Raw genomic sequence first — 13,156 nt, 5'->3', positions numbered from 1 at the left:
GTAGGTGCAAGTGTTTTGGCGTATCTTATGATGGGTAGGCTGTGTTGTGGACAAGGTTATGCTCCCGAGAATGTTCAAAACGTTGTTCTCAGGGGTCATGGGGCACAACAGCGGAATGAGGGCCAGAATTGGTTATGGGCATTGAGGTCGCGTATAATATTAGTGTTGATAGCTTATATATCACAGCCGCGAACTCAGAATACAATAGCTGCAAATTGGAAGGTGTGTAAAATCAGCATACTGTAATTATTATATTTAAGGTACAACATAAAAAACAGCCTCAAGGTTGTTGTGCATAATTAGAGTGTTTGGAGTGTAAATGCTTATACGTACATTCCCTTTCTAAGCTGTTCCTCTAGCGATGGCTTTTATCTTGTTTGTTGCTTGAGCGGTGCAGATAGTTCGATTGGCGATGACGCAGGCAGGAAAAAACGACGTCTATCTCCTCGTAGGATGTCCTAGGAGTTACCGACACACCGGGTTCATTTAACATAGCGTCATTCTTTACTTTTTTACAACCAGGCTCGTTCTCATGGACCTCGACCACGATGAACATAATCACAACTGTTGCTCCAAGGTCATGAGACCACCTATTTAAAGCATCAACTTAAGCCGAACTCTCGGTTTGTGTAATGCTGCCGCGGGTGTTCAACCCACCTGTTAGCTAAATTACCTTAATAAACAATGGAGTTCTTGGTTGTTCGACAATTCAGCAAATTGCGGTTCGCGTCCACGCGAGCGTCTGTACACCAGCAGCCAGGGTTCTTAGTTAACATTTGTGCCCACGACGTCATCTACACAGGTGCGCGCAGACGACCCATTTAAAGACGCAGTCAAAATCACTGGACGCCTTGCCCCGTACTTACACGAACAACAATATTGTCAAGAAGCCAAAGACGACGCAGCTGTCTTCAAGGAAAACAAGTTTATTGGAGCGAACGTGTGCTGCCGGAACACGACAAAGAATACAGGCGGCGAAGCAGCACTCAACAAAGTGACGTGCGAAGGCGAGTGCTACGATTCCAATGGCGCGGCATCTGCTCTGCCAGAATTTATCACGCGGCGAAAGGGTTTCTTGAATATTCGAAGTGTATCCAGAACACTGTAGATCAACGAAGATTATTCGAGGCTGTTCACGTTAGTTCGGAACGCTCTCCCTCTCAGAAGAGATAACACATGCGACACAGAAAGAAAGAACGGAACACGCAGCTTCCTTGGCCCTTAGACAACACCGATAACACAGGCCGGCGCAGCCGGGCGGCAAAAGTAAAACACAAATAAACAAATCTAATGTATGGATGGTGGCGTTACCCCCCATCTAAGAGTGCATCGACCCGATGCTAACATAAGCGACAGTCCGAAGAAATAAAAGGGCGTCATCGTGCGTAGAAATGTTTTAAGGGAACCACGTGGACGACATTGGGCCGCATGCGAGGTTTTGATGTTCCTGAATCACCATCGAGGATGACCTCGTAGTAAGGTGGCCAACGCGTTGTAGAATCCGATCCGATAAGGTCTGAAGTACCGTCGTAGAATCTTCTCACTGACTCCGCGTCGCCGGATGGGTGTCCGAACCCACACACGATCCCCTGGGCGGTACTCGGCGTCTCGGCGTCGGAGGTTGTTGCGTTTTGCATCCACCAGCTGCTGGTCCATTGTGCGAACTCGAGCGAGCTGGCGGTCCTCCTCTGCACACTGAAGGTATCCTTGGACGTCGGCGCTGAGGTCGTCGTCTTCCACGTTGGAAAGCAAGCCGTCAGGCATCGTAGTCGGCCGTCTTCCGTAGACAAGCTCGAACTGTGTTATCTGCGTAGTTTGCTGGATAGCCGTGTTTTACGCAAACGTGACATACGGTAGGACTTCGTCTTAGTCTTATGCTCAACGTCGACGTACATAGACAGCATATCCGCGATTCTCTTGTTCAGGCGTCCTCTTAGTCCGTTCGTTTCGGGGTGGTACGCCGTGGTTCTTCGGTAATCCGTGTTGATGTAGCGTAAGATTCCTTGCATGAGCTCCGCAGTGAAGGCCGTTCTGCGGTCCGTGATTAGGACATCAGGGCCTCCATGTCGCCGCACAACTTGGTTTATGAAAAACTTGGCGACTTCTTGTGCAGTCCCCCTCGGAAGAGCGGCGGTCTCTGCGTAGCACGTCATGTAGTCTGTTGATACGACAATCCACTTGTTGTCAGATCGTGACGTAGAGAACGGGCCCAGAAGGTCTCTTCCAATCTGTTGGAAGGGCCTCGATTAGATAGCAATCGGCTGAAGTAGTCCGGCGGGTCTCGTCAGTGGCGTTTTTTGTCAATGGTAGTCATGACAGCTCCGAGCGTAGGGCGTGATGTGGGATGTAAGGCAGGGCCAGTAGTACTTTGTCTTGATTTTTCCAATTGTGGGAGGTGTGTCAAGATATGCGGAAGACGGCTCGTCGTGGCATGCTTTTGAAATTTCGTCAAGAAGGTCTTAGGGATGACAAGAAGATAATTCGTTCTTGTTTCGGGGTGGAAATTCTTCTTAGCGAGGATGGAGTTTTTCACGCTGAATGCTGGTAAGTTGCTTTTCAAGGCCCTGGGCACGGCGATGTTTTGTACCTCGTGATAGTGGATCAATACGCGTAAGACGGGGTCGGCACGCTGCTGGGCTGCTAGGCCACTCTCCGTCACGACATCCAAATATGCGCTGTCTTCGTCAGAGTCTTGCGGTGGTGGATCGACGGTGGTGCGAGACAGGCAGTCGGCGTCGGAGTGTTTCCTCCCATGTTTATAGACTACTGTAACGTCGAATTCTTGCAGGCGCAAGCTCCACCTACCAAGACAGCCAGAGGGGTGCCTAAACGGGAGAGCCAACACAGCGCATGGTGGTGTGTCACAACATTGAACGGTCATCCCTACAAGTATGGGCGAAATTTCGAAATGACCCATATAATCGCGAGGCACTTTTTCTCAGAGGCTGAGCAGTTTTTTTCTTCCTTGGACAGACCACACCTGGCATAGGTGGTTAGATTTTCGCCCCCGCTTTGCTTTTGGACGAGTATGGCACCCAAGCCTATATCACTGGCACCCTTGTGAATTACCCTTTCGGCGTTTTCGGCGACTACGTCAAATCCTTCGATGGGCAACTTGACGTCGGACGCCGCCTTCCTCGACGTCGCATCTCGGCTTGTGTGTGTTGACAGTCGGGAACTGTGCGTCGTCGTTGTCGTCGTCTTCTCGGCGGTCATCTCTGTCATGTTGGGTACGCGTCGAGCCGTGTAGCGGTCGTCGTGTGTGGGAGTCTCATCAGGGTTCAATCGGGTCGTAGAGATGAGGGTATGTCGTGAAACGCGGTCTTCGGTGCACCCTTGCCTTGTTCGAGGGTTTTCTTTTTTTTCGCCGCTGCACAACTTCGCCTCCAGAAGATGCTGCTTTTATTTTCCCTCGCGTGGGCGGGGGGACCTTCCACGTGCGAAATTATTATTGCTACGGCGGTTCGGTTACTGGTATAAGTAGGCCGACGGCGATCTGTTCAAACAGGCTGCTCGACGGCTGGTGTTGGACAGGTATTCTTTGATGTCTGATTGGCGCAGGACTGGTCGTGGGCGGGGTGCGGTGACAGAAAACCCTCGCAAACCAAGCTTCTTTTAGGGACAGCGCCGGTGTATGTGGTCGGCCTCTCCGCAGTGGTAGCCGAGCGGCCGAGTATCGGGCGTTCACCACACGTCGTTCTTCTTTGGGGCGGGAGTTTGCACCGGAGGTGGTCGCGCCGGCGACAGGGGACGCCGGTATGGATCCTCGAGAAGATAGGGGGAGGCTTGCGAGGTCGACGGACAGCAGCCACGTAGGCCATGGCTTGCAGCTCGCGGGGTGCTTCTGGCGTCGTTGAAGTGCCCAGCGCTAGGTGCACTTCTTCCCTAATTATCTCGGTAAGGGAAAAGACTTCGGGTTGAGGCGGCGTTGCGAGAAGTTTCCGCAGCTCCTCCCTCACTATTGCCAAACTGGTCTCGCGTGGGCTGTCAGCCGGAATCTGCGTGCTGTCGAAATAGTTCACATTTGCAGCGCTAACAGAGTTCCGATCATACTGCTTAGCACGCATTTCGAGGGCCTTCTCAATTGTGCTGGCTTCGGACACAAATTCGGCGACGGTTTTGGGTGGATTGCGGACAAGTCCAGCAAATATTTCCTTCTTCACACCGCGCAGCAAAAAGCGTAACTTTTTTTCGTCCGCCACGAAAGAATCAGCACGACTGAAAAGCCTCTTCATCACGTCGACGAACACAAGGTTTTCGTTAGGTTGTTATGTCCGCGTCTGCTGCAATACTAGTAAATAGTAATTTTTTACGTTTAGTGCATTCATTTCACCCTACCCAACACGGGTTTCAAAAAAGACTTTCATGTGACACTCATCTCGCCCTGTTTGTTAACGACCTTAGTTCTAGCCTTAATATTACATATCTGAAGACGCCATTTTCATTGACTTCGAAAAAGCTTTAGACAAAGGTCACCATAACAGAAAATGTTTGAAGCTATCACGACTTACCCTTATCGTCTTGTTTTTACTTGGATATTTGACTTATTGACACTACCATAAGCAGTTCGTTTGTGCTAACAAACTTCACTCCTTCTTATCCGCTGTAACCTCCCGCGTAACTCAAGGCACGATCCTTGGTCCTCCACTATTCCTAATCTATATTAGCAATTCATAGTGGTGAAACAGCGCGCAAAAAAACCAGGACAAAAGGAAGAGGACAACAACACGTGTTGTTGTCCTCTTCCTTTTGTCCTGGTTTTTTTGCGCGCTGTTTCACCACTGTGAATCTGTACCAACTGGCCCAGTTCGCGACACTTTTCAACTATATTTGCGACCTCCCGAATAACGTAACTTCTAACATTCGTCCATTTGCAGACGACTGTGTCATTTATCGTCGTGTTCACAATGCAAACGACACTGCCATCCTACAGTCTCATCTTTGATTCAATCATGGCACGAGAAATGGCTGATGTCCCTTAACATAAAAAAACTTGTGTCATTTCTTTCCATCGCGCACAATCTTATTCCTGCAATGAATATTTCATGTTTGATTCTGAAATTACAGCAGCTAAGTCATGTAAATACCTTGGTATCACTCTAACTTCAGATCTGACCTGGCCATATTACATAATGAGCATCACTAAAGACGCAAACCGCTTTCTTGGCCATCTCCGAAGAAACCTATGTCTAGCTCCACCTTCTGTGAAACTTTTAATCTAACACTAGTTCGGCCGAAGCTAGAATACGCATGTGCCATCTGGGATCCCCATCAAACCACTCTTATTAAAACACTTGAATTCATTCAAATCGCGCAGCCACATTTATTTATTCAGACTATTCCTATCACAGCAGCGTCACCAAACTAAAATCTCAAGCTAATATGGTTAACTTAGCTTCACGCCACAAAATTTCAAGACTCTGTTTGTTTCATACATTTTATGATGCATTGCCCCTAAACCATGTTATCGTTCAAGCTCATCGTCTTTAATGCTGTATCAGCCATTCGAAACCGGTTTATCCAACCCGTGCGCATACCACTGCCCCTCACTCTTCATTTTTTGTGCAAACATCAATAGAATTGAACGATCTTCATGCTGACATCGTGCACCACGCCAGAATCGCCCATTTCAAAGAAGCCATCGAACAAAACAACGGTATGTGAACTGTCTACCCCCTCATGGAACACCCATTGACTGAGGCCCTTGAGGTATTATAAATAAATAAATAAACAAATACTTCGGCCCGCTCTTTTCGCACAACCGTGGTGAACGTCGTTGAAAATTGTGTTCTCAAATCGTTCCAAGGCTCTAGGGAGCTCTCATGGCTTTCGAATCAGATCCGTGCTGAGTCCTCAAGGTAGAAGAACACTTGCCTCAGTGTCTCCGCGTCGTCCCATCGGTTAAAGAGCCTGACCCGTTCGACCTGCTCCAACCTGTCTTCGGTGTCCTCCGCAGGCGAACCATGGAATGATGGGGGCTCCCTGGGTTGCTAAAGAACAAGGGCAGGATTGGAAGCGCTGGTCATGGTGCCTGCATTGATCATGATGGTTTTCACGACGTCTTCTTTCTTTAATGCATCCGGAAGCAGTCAAAACTCTGGCTGAAGGCCTTGCTGTCGATGGCTGACACGACTTAGTCTTGCTTGTCGACTTGAAGAGGGTTAAGGGATCATGTACCCAGCACCTCCACAAGATGTCACGAAGCCAAAGACGACGCAGTTGTCTTGAAGGAAAACAAGTTTATTGGAGGGAACTTCTGCTCCCTTAACAACTCAAAGAATACAGGCGGCGATTCAGAACTCAACAAAGTGACGTGCGAAGGCGAGTGCGATGAATCGAATGCCGCGGCATCGGCTCTGCGGGAATTTATCACACGGCGCGAAGGTTTCTCGAATAGCCTAAGTGTATCCAGAACACTCTAGGTCAACGAAGATTATTCTGGGCTGTTCATGTTAGCTCGGAACGCTCTCCCTATAAGAAGAGATGACACATGCTGCACAGAAAGAAAGAACGAAACACGCGCTTCCCTTGGCCCACAAACAACACCGATAACACAGGCCACCGCAGCCATGCGGCAAAAGCAAACACAAGTAAACAAACCCAATGCATGGTTCGCCGTAATATGATAATCACCACCTCTCTTCTTCCAGTAGGGACGCAATCTAGGGATCTTATAACTTATTGTTACTTGGGTGCACAACTCGCCCTCAATTACTGTCCTTGCTTTTTGGGGCCGGGTTGGTATAACTTTTTTTATTGTTATATAAGGGGAGTACCAATGATTACCTGCCCTATGGCTTGCATTTTCTGAAGCATGATTACCAGTTACCTATGGTTTCCCCATTCTAGGCTATCGGTAAGGCCCGCTGATGCAGCGTGAAAGCCACAATGCGATTGAAAGAGCACTTTGTTCCTACTACTCGTTATTTCTGTGTGGTAAGCTGGCAGGACACGTCATAAATTTGGAGCTACAGTGCAGTGCAGTTTCAGATGGTTTTAAAATCTTGTGGGTTATAATTTTATATCTATATAATGACAAGTTATTTTTGTCTCTGAATATAATCAGTGTAGCTGCGTCGGGAGTGGGTGCCAAGGTACGAATTCGGTTAACGAGAGTGCATTCCGCTCGGGAGGGTACTCTGCCTCTTCTGGTCATCGTTCAAGTTATTCTTGTTACGAACCAGAGCCTGAAGAAGTCGCGTGTCAAGGGAGGCCGTATCAGTTTGACGGAATCAACGCCTTCTGGTGAACCTTTGTTCTGCTTGGACAGCGACCTCTTACACGTGTGTGGGTCATTCATCTCCACAGGACCATTTCGGTGAGGTGGTGTTGATTTAGAATATTAAGACTCCGGTATCTTTTCAATCACATATATTGCCTACCCTTATCGAGTTTTCCAGAAAGCTCATGTAAGGACACGCACGCCGTATGGTCATCATTCACTTACGGGTACAGATGCTAAAACTATACTCCACACCTAGTATCGAGCGGCGGCTGGTGTGGCAATTCCTTTAGAGTCTTCAAAACGTCTCTCCACGTGGTTCCAGAGATTGTGCAGCACGCACGTCTGTGGTTTTGGATGCCTCTTGTTTCCAAATACTTGGAATTCTTCGCTTTGTGGCCATCCACAAAGTGCCAATTTAATGTGGTATCATTCTGTGACAAGGCTAAGTACCGTTGAAACCCCTGAAATTAGCGCAGACTGCCTTGTTCGGCGAATGCGTTTGCGGGTGTCCGGATTTGTGAGACCGGTAAAAATAACCATTACAGGATATAGTTCAAACGAATGTCGTCACGTCGAAAGCAGGTATGATGTATAAAAATTATTAGCACCCAGCTTGCTTTAAATCCGGTGTGATGTATAAAAATTATTAGTACTCAATTTCCTTTACCAAGGCGGCTACGACTGGCTAATAAAATTACCCTGTCTGCTTTCTGTCCTCCAGGCAGAAAGGTATTCAACAATACCCCACACTGTGCAGTTATCTGGCGGCCGTGCTGAGCGATGAGTGCGGCTATATGCAAGCAACATAGCCATGAAAACCAATGCGGAATGTCGCGCTGGATTTGCTCGCCGGCTGTCACGTTAAAACCGCAAGAAACAGCTACTGATTCAAAGGGGGGCGACCAGTGATGAGGTGGGTGCCACAGAGGACACTGAAGCCAGTGGTAAAAACTCACGGGTGATTTCGCGGCACAGCGGAGAGGGACGCAAGCAAAACACAATGCGACGTTCGCAGTAACATGCGCGCATAAGGGGAGAGCGTCCGGAATATCGGTACTAGTAGACTGCCCATCGGGCCTACGGTCTGCCCTCTCCTGGTACCAGCGGCATTACCTCCTGAAGTTTTTGCGCCCAACCCAGAACAGCCAACAACCTACTATGACTATGATAATAATGACGTCCTCAAAGATTTTGGCACGTGCCCACAAGGGAATATTGACAAGGGCTAAATTAGTTGTTGAAATACGTGAGGACCTCAAATTAGTAAATAATTTCCGGAAAGAGGACGTAAAAGGAAACTTAGTTCTGAATAAAACCCGAATTCCCCAATAATTGGCACTCTTCAGCAATACAAGCGTCCTGAAGCAGAAAACAAATGTTGAATGCAATTGTATATGGTCCTTTTTGCGAACCTAAAATTTGATGCGCAAATAGATAATATAAGTGGAATAAAAAAAGTCAACCCCGAACGCTCAATTTGTTCCTTTAAAAGCAGTTGTCTAGCGGTTCAGAAACGGCGGCAGTCGAGAAAAAAAATGTTCCATTGTTTTATGGACCTGGCACCGCACACATAGTTCTGTAGGTGAAAGTCCTGATCTGAACCGATGAAAGCCACTTCGCACTATGAATCCAGTTCCGCATTCGCAGGTGAACCATCGTCTTCCTTTTCTTCCGCTCGCTTTCCCGCATATCCCGCTGTGACTGTTGGACACCTTGTCTTCGTTTTCTTCTTCCTTGTTGTGTGCCCTAATTTTGGTTATTTTTAAAATTCTTCTGCGGATTTCAATATTTTAGTTTTTTTGTATTTATGCTCTTTCACTCCTTCCACATGTTCCAATTCCTAGAGTGGATCATTCTTAAGCAGTGCTCCAGCTCTTTCTCCTTTTTGTTTTGTTATCTCTTCATTGCCCCGTGACACCTGGTATTTCTCAATAAGGTTTCGCCCGAAAAATTTTTTATAGTAGAAAGATGTGATGTGGCTCTTCTAAAAAACATCAAACTCCATGTAGAAGGCAACTGCGCTTTGGTGGCCGAGTACCAGAACACCTAAGCTGTTGACTACTGGCAATCCAAAAAATATCTAGCTTTACGATTAAGCAACCAGGCTCACCAAAGCTATTTGGGAAGACAAATAGCAGGAATGGTGTTTCTAATAGTTCTGTAGAGCCGCTATTGGAAAATACCATACAAACTTTAAGCTGCTATTCGTTCATGATAATTTTACTGTGTAGTTGGCTTCACGTTCAACAACCGCAATAATAAGGGCCTTAAGACGATTACTAACATTTTTTAGACGTCCGTAAAAATAAAATTGTAACAAATAGTCCTGATAACCTGTAATAAAAAGTTTGTCTTTTATATATTTATAAAAGCTTGACCAAAATGCGGTGAGTTTTATCCAGTTTGATAAGGTGCCAAGAACGAAAGAGCGCTCGTAAAAGCTAAAGAACTCATGATGTCGCTTGTACGGCGTATGTATAACAGGAAGCCCATTTATTGCTAACTGCTACTCAGCGGCACACTATGAAATATTGTGAGGCTCGTTTTGGTACCACCAAAAAGCTAATTTGACACCGCATATTCAGTTACTAAAATTTTTTTCTTTATATTCAGTATATTGTTTTGCCACGAAGGCAACATCATTTTGGTGCATGTGCAGCGACTATTCATTGACTATTCAGGGCGAACTGATTTAAGCATTAACCATTCAGTGGAACACCAGAAGTGACTGGCTCTCAATAACATCGATGCACAGTTGCAGTTTTGAGGCCCTAACTAAGGTTTTGCGCTTTGTGCTTCCTACGACAAATTTTTTTAAAACATGGACTGGCTATCTTTCTTCCCGAGCAGCAATAGAATGCCCTTTGAGAGGCTCCTGTTACATGGAAACCTCTGGAAAGAGCACAAATCGGCAGAACAACAAACAGAACGGGCACATTGGGCGGGGATTTTATTGTAACAAATATAATAGCAGCTAGAATATTATGAAAACTCTGCTCCTCCCCTTGTACTCGTCTTCACTGATGCGCGTTGGAATGAATACGATTCAGTAGACTCCCTCAGAAATAATGATTTATCAAAAAACAAGCTGGATGTGTCTCCACTCTGTTAATGTTGGATGCCACCACATGACACAGAAACCGAACCCAAAGGAAAGCTATTACCTGCCGCAACGTCATCTCACAAAATGAAATTGCAGGAACGGCTTTACCTAAAATTGGCGCGCAAACTGCTGGTTACGAAGCCCGATCCATCAAGTTGTGTTATAAAAGCGCCCCAGCATCACATCGAAAATAGTTCTACGTACAGTAGCTTAAAAAATGTGCACGGGCGGATCATCATCCCGAAATTTACCTAAATCCCCTGCATGATGGAAAACGAATAAACTCCACCCACCCTCCCCCCGACCTATATATGTGCACTCAATAGTTGTCGAGGTGATATCCTGATTGGCTGCCGCAGTCACTCTACTATTAGCCAATATAGCTTGTTCCAGATGGAATCTAAAGATGTAGTAATAAGAAATAGCTGAACTGAAGCGTACCATTACTTTTTTGTGGAAGCGTCACAGATGAGCCACACTTTGATACAAGCAAATTAGTCCTCCTTTTGAGGTAGCGAGAATAGTGGCAAGGAAAAAAGCCATGGGGGAAAAGCTGTCTAGGGCACGTGTAATAAGGTTGTTCAAAGGTGATCGCAGAAGATCAGAAAGTTCGGCTTCCTAGTAGGGCTTCATGTTAGCGGAGACAAAAGCGCTCAAAAAACAGGGACGAAGGAAGACGTAGAAAGCACGCAGAAAAATTCATGGATACCAAACGACAAGCTTGGCAGACGGTGTGTGATCTACCGATTATCACACGATGGCTTCACAAATGTAGCGTGGTACATCTAAGAGGTCATGGTCGAAAACCTTACACTAACAACACAATTCTGGTAAACGAGATTATGGTAGTGCAACTAGAAAATATTCTGAAATGGTTCACAAAATTCTGAGTCGTTGCCGCTTGCCCCCGGGCTCAGACGGGCAGCTATGAGGGGCTGGTATGGATGCAGTATCTACTGAAAGGCTGAAAAGTAGTTTCACAAAAGCAGTAGTTGTATCCACTTGAAATTCTTTTTCGGTCTTTGATAACGTTGATGTTTTAAAATCTGGCCAAAGAACAGATGACCAAATGAATGTGTGAGACAGATGACCAAACGAATGTGTGAGTGGGAAGAAAACGACGGCGAACTCATACTTTCTTTTCTGTACATGTGTGAGTGTTTGTTAGAAACGTGGCGGGTCATCCCCACGGCAGCCCTAAAGATATCAGGTGGAATAAAAGTTTTGGTGTTGCGTGCGAAATTCCGTTACGACTTTATGTTACCACAGCTGTTAGCTCGGTGTGTTTGTGTAATGCTCTATTGCCGTACTGGCGCTGCTTTGGCTCCAAAACGGTTGGCTATGAAGATGTAATAATGGTTTAGCTGTTTAAGCACGCACTAAAGCAACCATATTTAGTCAAATGGTGTATTTCATATGAAGTATCTGCCGTAAAAGTTAAAGTACTTATTATTTTCCCATTGGTATTTTTGGTGTTTTTGGACAACTTGGGAAAATTAGGTGTGTGAGGTGTATACATAGTGTGCAAATTTTTGCGGGTAATTAATCCTCGTTTTTATGCAAGAGCGATTTATTGTTGTATATTGTACCGTCTAACTGATTCTTCTTACTCCTTGCATGCTGGCCAAGTGTGATCCGAGTGGACGAGAGAGGCAATGTCCAATCGGTTGTCCTTGTACCCCCACAGAAAATAATAAGCGAAACGGCTTTTGCTACCCAACCTAAGCGAAAATATGTTTACAACAAACGCCCGTAATTTTCGCTTACTTTGCTTGAATAAAGACACTCTGTGAGCCCTAATCATCGTAAGATTCCAGTCTCCAACATCACTTAAGTAAGGTGAATTCTTCGTCTAGCATACGTAACGGCAAGACAAAAATTTGTTGAGAAGGGTGCAAGTTGTTGTAGATTTATCTAGACGACCGGAAAATAAAACTGCTTAAAACACTCTAACGAAGTGTGCTTTTCAAGTGCATATATTCTGCCGCAATATCATACAGTTGGCGAGATATGGTCATAGTACAAACGTTAGAGTTCATGAAGATCTGCCACAAATGGGTGCACCAACTGTATTTCAAAGGTACCTTTGCATGCTGCTATTGCAATCCACCGTGGCGAAAGCCCCATGAAAAATAACACAATGGTATTACCCATGAGCATATAATTCATGTTCCTCCGTTCTCTATTGAACACCTGCAAAACACATCGCTTCCGCTATCGACACAACATCCCGTGGTGTCAGGTACGCGATTTCTTCGCACTAATGCGAACCGGTCGAAAACAAAAGCTTGTCGTATTTAGTAAGCACGAAAAACTAGAAGTGGGTTCAAAAATAGACAATAAACAAAGGACTATACAAAAATAAAAAAAACACGCATGAGATGAAGCAAAAGGAACCACGCCCGCTATGGGGTTCGCACTATTACTACCCACTTACTAGATCGCCGTGCCTAGAATAAAACAAATCAGACAAAAAAGGTAGCGTAAAATTGAACAAAACGCAGATTCATGCCAAACACACAGACGACATGAGTCCCAGTGCGCTGTCTCTTTATCCTGTTATGATCGTTCCGGTTAACTAGAAAGATGCTGACGACAAAGCATTTCTGCTCTATGAGAAGTTTGAAGTTAATGATTATGTGTATCAATGGGACGGGGAAAGAAATGCTATTGCGCTCATAACCTCAGGCTCTCGCGCCATCAACCACAAAAGAAGCGACAAACAACTCAATATAGATGTTCAATCATAGTCGTACCCTAAACAGAGCCTAAGTACAGCGGGTAGTTGCTGTGAGACATTTTACTCAACTTCAAACTGTTCCGAGGTA

The 13,156-nt window shown here is 45.9% G+C and overlaps 1 long non-coding RNA gene across 1 annotated transcript in view; it reads left to right on the top strand.

Annotated features, from left to right (window-relative positions):
* LOC144166092 (uncharacterized) overlaps positions 1 to 12,198 on the top strand; it is a 49,353-nt gene extending 37,155 nt beyond the window's left edge. Inside the window, exon 3 of the long non-coding RNA XR_013321565.1 lies at positions 11,958 to 12,198. This is a non-coding gene — a long non-coding RNA (uncharacterized LOC144166092). The remainder of the gene's footprint in view (positions 1 to 11,957) is intronic.
* Positions 12,199 to 13,156: the final 958 nt, after the last annotated feature.

This window comes from Haemaphysalis longicornis, unplaced genomic scaffold, assembly GCF_048455015.1.
Source record: "Haemaphysalis longicornis isolate Haplotype H1 unplaced genomic scaffold, Haemaphysalis longicornis Haplotype H1 scaffold_16, whole genome shotgun sequence".
In the NCBI taxonomy this organism is placed as follows: domain Eukaryota; kingdom Metazoa; phylum Arthropoda; class Arachnida; order Ixodida; family Ixodidae; genus Haemaphysalis; species Haemaphysalis longicornis.
Note: the sequence above shows the minus strand (reverse complement) of the source record. Positions and strands in the feature narration are given on the sequence as shown.